Consider the following 13988-nt stretch of genomic DNA (forward strand, 5'->3'; position numbering starts at 1 on the left):
TTTTTCTCTTCTCCATTTCCCCCTTTATTTCCCCCCCCCTTTTTTTGTCTCTCCTTTCCATCTTCCATTTTCTTGAAACAAAAAAATTAGAAGCCATGGTGCTTGCCCCCAAGAAACTTATAATCTAGTCAAGGAATAAAGATAGCCTCAGTAAAACAATTTGAGAGCAATATGTCAGTAATGATGCGAATAAGCTATGTTCTTTAAAATAACTGATATATGAATGATCAAAATGAGTGGGTTTAGGCAACATTTGGTGGAGGAGGCAAGTTCCTTTTGATCTAGGTTGAAGGAATTAATGGTAGAAAGAAAGGCAAACATCAGAGGAGTTATATGGGCAAGTACTGGGAGAATTTAGCAAGGTATGTTTAAGGATTTGTAAGGAGATTGGATGGATTGCACAGATTTAGTTGGATGAATGATCTTGGAGGAATAATGGAACAGGAGAGCATGAGTTAAGTGTAAATTAAGGTTGTAGAATGCTAGTCTGAGAAGGTTGGAATTTTTTCAATACTTTATGGAAAGAGCTGAGAAAATAGAATGTGGAACTCTCTGAATATTAGTTAAGCCACTGAACCATGTTGAGTAAGGAAATGACCTCCTCAACCTTACTAAAAATTAGAAAGTACTTACTGTTTCCAGACTTCTGATTTATTATATAGATTAGAAAATAGGAAATATATATATAGAGAGAGAAAGAGAGAATATAGTTATATATATTTTTATGTAATTCAGCAAATTTATTTTACATAAAACAATTTTCAAAGAAGACATTTAAAAACCATCTAGATACTGATTTTATTGCATTATGAAAAACTGAGGGACACAATTGAAGTATTCAAATAAATTGTGAGGGGTAGTGATAGGGCTTAAGATCGCTGTCCACAGTGTTCCTTAGTCACTTAAAGGCTCTGGTTATAAAAGTTTTGACCGTGAAGTCAAAACTCATGACCATGAAGTCATGAAATGCACTTCATTTAGTAGAAATAAGTCACATAAAATATATACTTTTATATAGAAAGTGTTATTATCATTTTCAATTACTTATAAAAACTTCATTTTTTTTTAAAGTAGCTTCAGGCCTAGTATGGAGCCCAACGTGGGGTTTGAACTCACGATCCTGAGATCAAGACCTGATCTGAGATCAAGAGTGGACGCTTAGCCAATTGAACCACCCAGGTGCCCCAGAACTTCATTTTGAATTGTATAAAAGTTGTTTAAAATTGATAACTCCCAGAAGACAGGGCTTAGAAATAAGGATCTGTCTAAATAATTTATTACAAATAATTAGGTTTCCATTTCTCCACAGATAAAAAAAAAATCTAGATATAGTTTTCTTAATGTGCATAATACACTATATAATATATGAAATAATATATGAAATAATAATGTAATATATGAAATATAGTTTATTTCATAATATATATGGATATAGTTTTCTCTGGGGACATCAGGTTCCATTTTCTCTCCCGCTTATTTACAGTCTCACTCTGTTGCTTATTGACTTTCTCTCTTTGGTAATGTTCTTCTTAGTTTGATGTTTCTTTTATATTCAATTGACTATACTAGCTATCTTTGAAGTTAAGGAAAAAGCTCAATATTGATATATATATTTTTCAAAAAACTGAAACAGAATCTAGAATAGTGTGCCCTTGACCTCTACCTAAATGTCCCTTTTAGCAATGTAGTAATAGAGTTCTTTGTACTTCGACTCCTACTTATTTTAGTCTTTATATTTCTGCCCATTCATTTCATGCAGTTTCTGGGTTGACTTTTCAATGGACAATCTGAACAGTTTACCACATATCCCATCATTGAGCACTTTTCCAGTGCAACTTCCCAAGAGGGGAATTCTTTCTTCTTGGCTACCTGATCCAGGCTTATTTCTCTCTAGATACATCTTAAAATAGTTTATTTGTGGGTGTTCTAAATTTTTATTTCTTTCTGTTTTCAGGACTATATCTGTTATAGGTGTGTTATTCATTGACGTGGTGCTTGTGACAATGACAGAAAGGTAAAAATGCTCAGTGGATACTTTGAGCTTACTTATCATTTCATTCTGTATTACTGCTGATTCATAGTTTTTCTGGCTAAATGATGAGATGGGAAAGGAATAATGTGGGAAAAAATAAAATCCGAACAAAACTCTGCTTAACCAATTATTTCTGAAGCACATCCAAATAATATATGATATGTACATATTGGAAAGTATGTTAGAGAAGGATATATGATAATATAGGACATTCACTGTACAGTGTTAGATGAAAAAAAGAGGTAACAAAACAGTAGGTAAAAAATTATGTGCTGCATAGAAAAAAAATAAAGATACCAAAATTTCAAAAAATGTATTTCTAGATGGTAGAATTCCTACTAATTTCTTTTCTTTTTTTTTTTTTTTTGGTCTGTATTTTCTGCAATTAACGTGTTATCTTTTTAACAAGGAAAGGAGTTAATGTTATTTAATGTTATAAATATGATGTTATTTATAAAAGATAACATTGGTTGATTGTGATACAAATTTTATTTTCTAAACAAAGGTACTATAGTTAAATGCCTACCTTAAAAGGACACAAACAAAAATAACCATCTACCAATTCAACCTCTGTTCTTCCACCAAAGTTGTTGACAAGCCTAGAATGGACTGATTTGCATTTGTTCATTTGTTCATTCATCATTTGTTGAACAAGTATTTTATTAGGCACTTGCTCTGTGTAAAGCTGGTAGTGGGTAAAGCTGAATGGCAGGCCTAGGTAAAGTCTTACTGCTGTCCTTGGGCCTTACTGTCTGGATGCTGGGTACAATCTAACAATAGTATGAGGCAAAATGGAAAAAGAATAAAAATGATATGGGGGGCCAGTCTCCATTTCTGTACCTATTCACATGTATATCATGTGAGATATTATAATCCGAAGTTTTAATTAGAAAAATATAGTCCCTGTAGCTCAATATAACAATAATTAACATTTATGAAACACATACTGTGCTGTAGATAAGAAGCTTTCAAAGTGTAGCTGATGGTTTCTTGGGATCCCTGAGGATTTTTTTTTTTTTAATTTTTTTTTTTTTTTCAACGTTTGTTTATTTTTGGGACAGAGAGAGACAGAGCATGAACGGGGGGAGGGGCAGAGAGAGAGGGAGACACAGAATCGGAAACAGGCTCCGGGCTCTGAGCCATCAACCCAGAGCCCGACGCGGGGCTCGAACCCACGGACCGTGAGATCGTGACCTGGCTGAAGTCGGACGCTTAACCGACTGCGCCACCCAGGCGCCCCCCTGAGGATTTTTAAGGAGGATACAAGGTCAAAACAATTTTCATAATAATAATAAGACATTATTTACTTTTTTCTTTCTTTCTTTCTTTCTTTCTTTCTTTCTTTCTTTCTTTCTTTCTTCCTTTCTTTCTCTCTCCTTTTCTTTTCTTTCTTTCTTTCTTTTCCTTCCTTCCTTTTTTTTTTTTTTTTACCGTATTAGCATTTGTACTGATAGTGTAAAACCAGTGATGTTAAAACTGTTGGTGCCTTAACATGAATCAAAATAGTGGCACCAAAATCTGCCACTAATGTATTATTATATTTATTATTGTCTTGGAAAAACAATGCAATTTCACTTAAAAATGCCTAGATGATGCAATAAAAATTATTAATTTTATTAAATCTAGACTCTTGATACATACCTACTCAATATTCAATGTGACAAAATGGAAAATACATATAAAGCATTTCTGATACACATCGAAGCATGATGGTTGTCTTGGGAAAAATACTTGTGCAAGGGTATAGCCACCTATTTTCATGAACACCATTTTTACTTGAAAGAATAACTGACAGGCAAACAATTTATTCAAACATGGGTATTTGGCAGACATTTTAAAAAAAATGAATGAAGTGAGCCTGTCACTTCAAGGAAAAACAACTGACAATATTTGTTGCCCATAACAAAATTTGAACTTTCATGTGAAAATTAGAATTTTGGAAGATTTGTGTTCAGCACTGTGAACTTGTCAGTTTCCCAAAATCAAAAGACTTTTCCAGTGAGATTATAGTGCTATTAACGAATGTGATTTTTTTTCTTATTGTGTAGTGAAATGTGTCAAATATTTTGAAGGTCTGCATAACCTAGTGAACCAATGCTTTGCAAATGACCAGTGCATGATGTTATAAAATCACGTGAATAAAATATCCATTCAGTGTGCAAGATAGACCAGTGTATTTTAATGCAACAGTATATGAAAGTTTATTGATATCATTTCAGATTCTATATCTCAACTAATCTAATGACTGCTTGTCAAATTGGTAGAGTATACAAGAAAAATAACCACAGTTACTGGAAACGACTATTAAAATACTCCTATGGGGAGCCTGGATGGCTCAGTCAGTTAAACGTCCAACTCTTGATTTCAGCTCAGGTCATGATCTCACAGTTTCTGAGTTCAAGCCCAGATTTTGGATCAGCACTGACAGCATGGAGCCTGCTTGGGATTCTCTGTCTTCCTCTCTCTCTGCCTCCCCTGCTCATGCTTATTCTCTCTTTCTCTCAAAATAAATAAGTAAACATTTAAAATATTCCTCTATTCTCAGGGCACCTGGGTAGCTCAGTAGGTTGAGAATCCAACTTCGGCTCAGGTCATGATCTCGCAGTTCGTGAGTTTGAGCCTCACATCAGGCTCTGTGCTGACAGCTCAGAGCCTGGAGCCTGCTTCGGATTCTGTGCCTCCCTCTCTCTGCCCCTTCTCTGCTAATGCTCTGTCTCTCTCTGTCTCTCAAAAATGAATAAACGTTAAAAAAATTTTTAAAAAATAATCCTCTCTTCTCAAACTACATGGCTATGTGAGGCCAGATTTTCTTTATATTTTTAAATCAAAACGAACATAAAACAATAGTCATTAAAGCCAGACATTAAAGAGATTTATGTAAATGGAAAACAATCGTTACTCTTTTTACTATTTTGAGGGGAAACAGTTTTTTTCTGTAAAAAATATATTTTATGTTAACATACAATTTATGTAACAGGTAACAACGTTTACTATTTTTATTTTAAATTGATTAATAAAGAAATATGTAAACATTCTCAGTTTTACTTTGAGTATCATAAATATCTATAGATACAACCCATATAAACAAAATCTCTTCGGAGTTCTTAGAAATTTTTGAGAGAATAAAAGGGTCTTGAAAACAGAAACTTTGAAAATTGCCACTCTAGACATTTAATATGCATAATCTTGCTTAATCTTCACAGCCATTCTTAGTGTTACATATACTACTATTATTTCCATTTTACAAGTGAGAAAAATAAATCTGAGAAAGTTTTATTACTTGTCCAAGATCATATAGCTAGGAAAATAGAGGTACAAACTTAGGAAGTCAGTGTAGCAATTTGTTTTGAATAGGGGGAGGGAGAGGAAGGTTTCATAGAGGGCAAATTTCAGCTGAGGGATGAATCAGTAGGCAAAGGAGGGAGGGGTGCTTGAGGCAGAGAGAACAGCATGAATAAAAGTTTTGTGAGGGAATGGCTAGGGCAAGGGTTCCTAGTCTATTTTGAGCTCTGGACCCCTTTGGCAGTCTGGCGAAGGCTACAGAATCTTTCTCAGCATGTTTTTAAATGAACAAAACAAAACACATAAGATTATAAAGAAAGTCATTTATATATTATATATGCAATATATAAATAATAATATAAAATATAAGTAACTATGCAATATCAAAACATTTTTAAACTTGAACTTATACCAATATATATGCTTTTTTATTCGTGGATTAAATAACAAGTGGTAGTCATGAAAAGTATTGATGAACATAAATGATATTTATGCAACAACTATGAAGTGATATGAAAATATCTGTGATTTCTACTGGTGACAAAGTCTAAGGTACTGTTAATATTATTGTGGTTTATTGCTTACATTTAGAATTTCAGTTCGAGGTTAGTGAAAATGACGTAAACTTTTTCCACCCAAATTCACATATTCACAAGTCTTTGGGCTCTAAAGAATCCCTGGTCTAGAGTAAGTTTCACGTCCTTTAATTTATGTCGCCAGTACACTATGGGGCGGGGGGCAAGTGCTAGTCAGCAATGAACAAATAGTAGCAGCTGCAGTAATAGTAGTAGTAATAGCAGTGGAAGCCAGAGTAGTAATAGTAAAAGTAATAATAACAATAGCAGCAGCAGCAATAGCTGCTGCGCACATAACTAACAAGCAAAAAAGGCTTCAAAGTCAGGCAGCTCTCCATTAGGAAGGAAGAAAGCTGGATAATCTACAAACCAGGTGAATAAAGAACTAAAACATTTATCATATTTTTATTTTATTTATTTTAACTTTTTAAATATTTATTTTTGAGAGAGAGAGAGAGAGAGAGAGAGAGAGCGCGCACAAGCAGGGAAGGGGCAGAGAGAAGGAGACACAGAATCAGACACAGGCTCCAGGCTCTGAGCTGTCAGCACAGAGCCCCACACAGGGCTCGAACTCATGAAATGCGAGATCATGACCTGAGCCGAAGTCAGATGCTTAACCGACTGAGCCACCCAGGTGCCCCAAAACATTAATCATGTTCTTAATGTTTTAGGTTTTCCTTAACTTTCTGGAAAAGGAAATAGAGAAGTTGGCTTTGAGTTCAAAAATGATTAGAATCAGCTTTAAAATTCCGTACTTTTTTTTAAAGCCATAGGTGTTGAAATTTTGAGTTACAACTTTGTAACTCATGTGAATATGTATTTTTAATAGTATTCATAAGAATATAGGATATAGTATAGCATAGCTAAATTATTCTACAGCCTGCATGAAATATGTATAAAATTATAAATTTGGGGGGAAAGTTATTAACCTGGTTCAAGTGAATTTTACAGTATTTTTGTACTTTGAGAATTCCAACTTTTTATTATGTACTTTTTAATTCTAGCTCAAACTAATCATTCATTTCTCAGTACCAGCAGTTTAGCTTGAAATATTCTGAACCCACTCATGTATCTTTTTCTTTACACAACTGCATTATAAGCCCTTTGAGGACAAAAAACAAATCTGATGTGTATTTTGTATTCCTCACAGCACTTGGAAGGGTAAGCATTCTGCTAGATAAGTTACTCATAGGATAGTGTAAAAGTCCATTTTGCATCAAGCCTCTGTGTTCAACCTTTTCTAAATATCCAGACGATGCTATTCCTCTCACATTATCAATGCCATGAGATCTGCTGTTTTGTATCTATTTATATGTATCTATTTACCTTGAACTATTTCTGCTGTCACATATTAAAATTTATTTAAGAAACATGTTTCTTCTTCTCTAATTGAGGCTATACGCAAGAAATGATTAAAGAGCACATATTTGCAGTGAGCCCAAGTCTGAATAGCATTTGATGTTTTTTTGGTATGTAGATTTTTTTGCAGTTGAAAGTCCTTTGTTCAGCCAGCAAACATGTATTGAATGTCTCCTATGGGCTAGGATATAGGATATATTAGTTCAGGCACAGAGAGAAGCCAAAGCAAAGTAAGTGAAACCTCAGAGAAAACATGGTGAGGGTGGAGTTTTATAAGTTGTTTATTTTGCTGAATCTTAGTGTGCACTGCAAGGTGTAGTAGGCAAAGAACTGGACAGGTAGGAAAGGGACAGAGAAGATTGGATTTGTCAGAAATAAAGAGAAGAACCGCCCCTCCAGCCCCCTACCATGCCCAGAGGCGGTTAGGCATTGACGTGGTGTTTTATGACAGTATATGGAATAAGGGCGAAGAAGGAACTGAGGAATTGCTATCCTTAGAAATTCTGCCTAATGGCCTGATATCAGAGCATTTATCCAACTCACTATGGACTCTGAAAGAGATTTAGTATAAAGGGAGCAAGAAATTTGTTACCTTCTGATTCAATAATCTATAAAATAAAGTCAGAGTGGATGTTCATATATTCTGCTTGACATAGAAGCGGCTCCTATATGAAATAAACTTGATGAAAGAGAATACTTTTTAAACTCATATTTTACTTTTATTATCTAAGTAATAACAAGAAACACTTACTGAGCATCTACTATGTGCTACCCTTAATGGCTTTTAAATATTATTGTTACTCTCATTCTTACTATGATTGTGGACAACCACTAACATTTATTGAACTATGTGCCAGGCACTGTTCTAAAGGTTTTACATGCATTAACTTATCTAACAATCCTGTGAGGTCAGTGCTATTATTTTCCTGATATTGTAGCTAAGGCACAGAAAAGTCCAGTAACTTGCCCAAGGTCACACAGCTAGTAAGGACCAGAGCTGAGATTTGATATATGAAAGTACCAAGATGCTAAGGTAAGAAAGTACCTTAAATGAGGTGATGTGTATAATATACAGATTGTCTATCACATAGTACATACCCCAGATTTTTGCCTCCCCCATCTTCCTCCCTGACCCCTCACTGACCTCCTATAAAAGAATGACTTTTTTTTTTTTAAAAAAATTTTTTTTTTCAACGTTTATTTATTTTTGGGACAGAGAGAGACAGAGCATGAACGGGCGAGGGGCAGAGAGAGAGGGAGACACAGAATCGGAAACAGGCTCCAGGCTCTGAGCCATCAGCCCAGAGCCCGACGCGGGGCTCGAACTCACAGACCGCAAGATCGTGACCTGGCTGAAGTCGGACGCTTAACCGACTGCGCCACCCAGGCGCCCCAAGAATGACTTTTTAACTCACATGGAGACCCATACAAATACTCACCTTGCTTTTGGTTTTTCTTACCATCTTTTTGGTAAAGGTACTTATAGGTCATGAAATATAACAAAAGAAGAAAATCTTGTTTTCTGAAAGAAATGAATACTTAATTTACTTGCCTTAAACTGTTTAGTGGCTAAAAAAAATGCAGCTCTGAAACATTTATAAAAAGTACTAGAAGACAAAGGAGGGAAGGAGAGGAACAAACCTTGATTGAAAACCTTTTAGTTCCAAATACTGTGCTAGAAACTTATGTATGGTTGCTCTGTTATTCCTCACCATGACCCCTGTAAGGTAATGATGATCATCCCTATTTTGTGGATAGGACATCTGAGGCTAAGAGAATCCAGGCAGCTTCCTTGTTAAGAAGCCCAGAACTATCTCTGATGTCTACAAGGCTGCTGCCTTCCTCATAGACACAGGAGCCACATCTTTGTAACATTTGATCCCAGGAACTTTACAGTTTGGGAGTTAAAATAAGAAAAATATGATGCTAGGGGCACCTAGGTGGCTTAGTCGGTTGAGTGTCCAACTTCGGCTCAGGTCATGATCTTGTGGTTCATGAGTTGGAGCCCCACATTGGGCTCTCTGCTGTCAACCTGTCAGCACAAGAGCCCGCTTGGGATCCTCTGTCCCCGTTTCTTCCTGCCTCTCCCCACTTATGTTCTCTCTCTCTCAAAAAAAAAAAAAAAGTAAATAAATAAAACATTTTAAAAATAAAAACAAAAAAATGGAAAAGAAAAACATGATGCTAAATAATTTACCAAGGCTGGATTTTACTGGCAAAAACTGCTCTTTTATTCCAGACAACTTCCTGAATAACACAGCTATTTCCTCCTGAAGCCTTGGTGGCTAAGTTAAGCAGCATTTGCCTTAATGCTAATCCTTGCATTATGCATCTCTTAATCAATTTGGCCATAATTAGGTTGAGCTTACAAATTGTCATCTCAGGAATAATGATTGTCTTTAAGAGGCAGAAAGAAAAGCATCAACATCATTCTTTGCTCTCTCGTATCCCTGCAGCATCAGGAAGGGGCATGGCTTTGATTTCATTCCTGTGGGCAGATGACTGACCTGTGGGCATACAGCAACATTGTTACAGGCATGGGTCTTGGTTTAAGGTTAGCTTTTGTTTTCCTGTTTGCTTTTCTGGCTTGACATCCTAGTTGAGGCACAGGAATAACATTGCTATCATCTGTATCCTGCTAGCATAACATTAGTGCCTTGAAAGATTAATATACACAGCAATTTTCTCAGTTAAGTGTGTCTTCATTTATATAACTTTTTTTTTTTTTTTTATCTGAGGAGCTTAAGGCATTTTGTAAGTATTGCCTCAGTCTTACATACATGAGATAGGTTAAAATAATTCTCACAGCTCTGGCCAATAGCACGTGAGTCCAGTGTTGGGGGACTGATATATGTTCTTTATCACTGTAGCCCTAGTATCTAGCACAGGGTGCTTAGTAAATACCTATTGCTCAGTCTCTTCTTCCCACCTCAGTTGAAGTTTGGAAATCAGATCTTGCACTGGCCATAGTGAAGTCCAGTTTTCTCCAGACTTATACCTACACGCTTTCCTTTCTTGACACCTCTGGCAGTTTAAAAAGGAGCAGAGTAAACAGAATTGGTACTTAGCTCAGTTCCTACTAACTCTATAAGCAATTAAGTTCCCACTGACTGAAATCTCTACCATTTGTGACTCTTTTTTTTTTTTTTTTAGTTGTCTAAATCTGTAATCACTGTCTTCAACTGCTTTTCTGTCTGTCTGATAATTAATTCTCCAACTTCCTGGACCATCTATGCTTAATACTCAACTTTGCTTTGTTACCACCCATGCCCCAGTGTGTCAGGGAATTTGAAACTTTTTTCCCCTGGTGATTTGGTGGATGTGAATGCTGAAACCCACACAGACTGAGAAAGACGCAGGTTGATCTCACACTTACAGAGTTGCTTTGGGGTGTATTCTTCCCTGATCTTAGAATAATTCATTCAAATAGCAGGCATTGTATGCCTCCCTTACAGGCATTTTTTTTGGGTGTGAGGGATACAGGAATGTATTTAGAAATCCTTATCTTCAAAGAACCCACAATCAGGAAGAACGTAAGCTTACAACACAGATGACTACAATATACTAGAAGTACCTAAAGAGCTCTGTGAATGGAGTAACTAATTCTGCTTGCAGAATACAGGAAAAGTTACACAGAGGAGATTACAGTTATGTTAAGTAGTTACTATTCCATTGGGGCATCCTTTTGGTGTATGGTAGACATACTGTGGCATTCTGGCCCAGCCCCAGTCCCTCTCCCCACAACATGTGACAAGTTCCAAGGGCTAAGTGATGTGTCTTATCTTGGTTTTGGTAGGCCACTTTGATGAAGTGGTTTGGAACTATGAAATATGAGCAAGAGTGTCTAATGGACAACTACTGTCTTTTTATTACCCAACCTCTACTTAACAAATACTCCACCCGTGAAATCTCCCTGTTGGAGACCACCCCTGTACTGTCTTCGTCCATATGTCTTCAGAGGTAGGTATGTGACTTAAGCTTTGCTAATCAAAGCATTTAACGCCATTGGCAATAGTAATAGGTTTGGCCGCCACATGACCCAATCAGAGCCAGTGAGATGGAAGAGAAGTTTTGCTGAACCTTCTAGGAAGAAGTTTCTGCTGGACTTTATGCATGAGAAGATACAAGGTCTGGGGCTCCTCAGCCATATTATAAGGGGGACTGGAACCACTGTGGAGGAGGGCAATACTGAGAGAGATAGAAAATCTATCCTAATGATGTTACTTTGGCCCCAAAGCAAGCCATGCCACAAGCTAGAACAATCCTTGGCCTTTTTTACTATATGAGTGATGGAAGTATCTTTTTGCTTATACCAGTTTGGGTTGGATTTTATGTCTTTATTCATACATGTTTGAAAGATCTAGAAATGTTTATTCTAAAGAGGAAAACACCCAGGAGGAACATGAATGCATTCCAAATATTTGAAGGATGTTGGGTAGAAGAATTACTTGAATATTCTGTGTGTCTCCAAAGGGTAGAACTAGGATCAGTGGGTATATGTTTCAGTTGGTCAGATTTCAGATCAATATAAATAATAACTTTTTAGCTGTTGGGACTGTACCCAATGAAAGCAGCTGGAAGATTTGATTCAACATTGTACTTAGGGAAAAACATGAGAGAGTGAGTGAAAGAAACATGTTGAAAGCATCTTGAAATGGTACAAGACAATTTAAAAGTGGTCTGATTCGCCTCTTTTAATGTATTGAGACTTTAATACTAGGGCTTTAAATTAGCTTTAGAATTCCTCAAAGTCAAGGACTATGTGGTTTTTTACTAATTTACTTCTATTTCCCTAAACAAACTATAGGCTGTGACCTATTGGTGGGCCATGAAATCACTTAGGGCATTTGAGACCATCATTCTTTCAATGAAAGAGAAAAGAATCATATGTAACAGGGGCAAGAGTTGTTTTGACTCACTTTTATAAATAAAACATAATAGAGAGACAGTACAGAGTAATGACTAAAAGCTTGAACTTTGGAATTAGATTGCAAAGAATTAAGATTTTAGGTCTACCTAAAACTGTTAAGAGAATTAAATAATAGATAAATAACTGAGCAAGATCCTGGCACATAGTAAGCACTCCATACATTTTAGCTACTCTATTATTATTACTAGATAATTCTTAGGATCCAGAAATTGGATCCTATGAGAGGGAGATAAAAATCTATCTGTGCATTTTCGGCCCCCAGATCTTGCCAAACAACCCAACAGTACAGTTTTGTAAGGGAGAAAAAAGTTACCAGGTATTTCTTGTATCTTCTAGTAGTGTTTGAAGATGCTACATTGCCAATTGCCATCCAAAGCCAATAGCAGGACCATGAAAATAACTAAAGTCATGAGGCTGTAAGCCTTCTTTTTAGACAAAAGGCATGTTTCTACATCTTCATATCCCTAGCATCTCCCAGAATACCTGGAAAATAACTGCTTAACTTCTTAAATGTTATTAAGCATCTTTTAATTTGGTCTCTTATCTTTTGACACTCTTTTCACCACTTAAAATTCCTCTATCCTTTGTTTTATCAAGAAATATTTTTTGGTTCTTAAAAAATGGAAAATTTCCCTCATCCCTCCCTCCCCACAAAGGCCCCAGAACATACAAGAAGTGCGCATGAGTGTACACGCGCGCACACACACACACACACACACACACACGCCACACCACGCATATGTGGTACCATATTAATGACTTCACATTCTTCCGGGATATTGGCTGTTTTTAAGTATCTATTATATATCCTTGTCACTGAACTCGTGATTTCCCACTTTATCTCATTCAGAACCCATGGATGAATACCATCTGGTCCTGGTGATTTACTGCACAGAGTCCCTCAAGTTGCTCCATATCTTCTCCTCAGAGACTGAAGAATCTCTGTCAGGGCCATTCTCTGCTTTGCCATAAAATGTGTCCTTGGAACAGGAATTTCCCCATTGTCTTCTCCAATAAATACTGATTCAAGGTATTCATTTAGCTGTTCCTCTCCTTCATCATTCCATTTAATATTCTCCTTCTAATGAAAGTTCTTAACATAACAGATATAGTCACCTTACTAAAATGCCATGCACTCTTTATTACTATTATTATTTATCCAGATGCTTCTACATGTTTTGCCCATTCTCTCTTTGACCTCTGTTAGTTCTGCAGCTGATATAGTTTGAATCCCCATCAGAGTGTGTGGCCTAGAAAGTTTATTTTTTAGTGGAATGCCTTTGAAATAGTTATTGTTTGTTTTTCTACTATAAAACGAGAATATGTTGTCCCTAGAAAATCTGGAAAATTTAGAAAAGTAGAAGAGGGCACATCTTTATAAACAAGCACTGTTAAACTTATTTCACCTAGATGGTACATGTTTCAGGGGCCTGCCTTTTGCATTTCTTTCTGAAACATAACCTATCTGATTTCCTTCTCTCCTGTCCTCTCATTCTTATGTGCTGTACTGTGGGGGTCATTAGAAATAGTACCTCTTCTGGACTTCAGACATGGTTGGAGTGTCCCTTTGTCAGCCTTTATGAAGAACATGTTATCATGTATGTCCTACAGGGAGGCCCGGCCCTCTAAGGGCTCAGCTACTGGGTAGCTTGGAGCACTCACCTCCACCCACAAAGACTCACCACATTATCTATTTTCATCTAATTCCATTTCCCCAACAACTGCCAACGCCTCACCAGTTTCTCTGTTTTGCATCCAATCCCTTTCTTATTCCACCAGCCCCAATTTACTTATATTCTTCTCACAGACT

This window comes from Lynx rufus, unplaced genomic scaffold (genome assembly GCF_022079265.1).
Source record: "Lynx rufus isolate CCGP_SWC_20201006 ecotype Redwood Valley unplaced genomic scaffold, mLynRuf1.p SCAF_2, whole genome shotgun sequence".
NCBI lineage: Eukaryota > Metazoa > Chordata > Mammalia > Carnivora > Felidae > Lynx > Lynx rufus.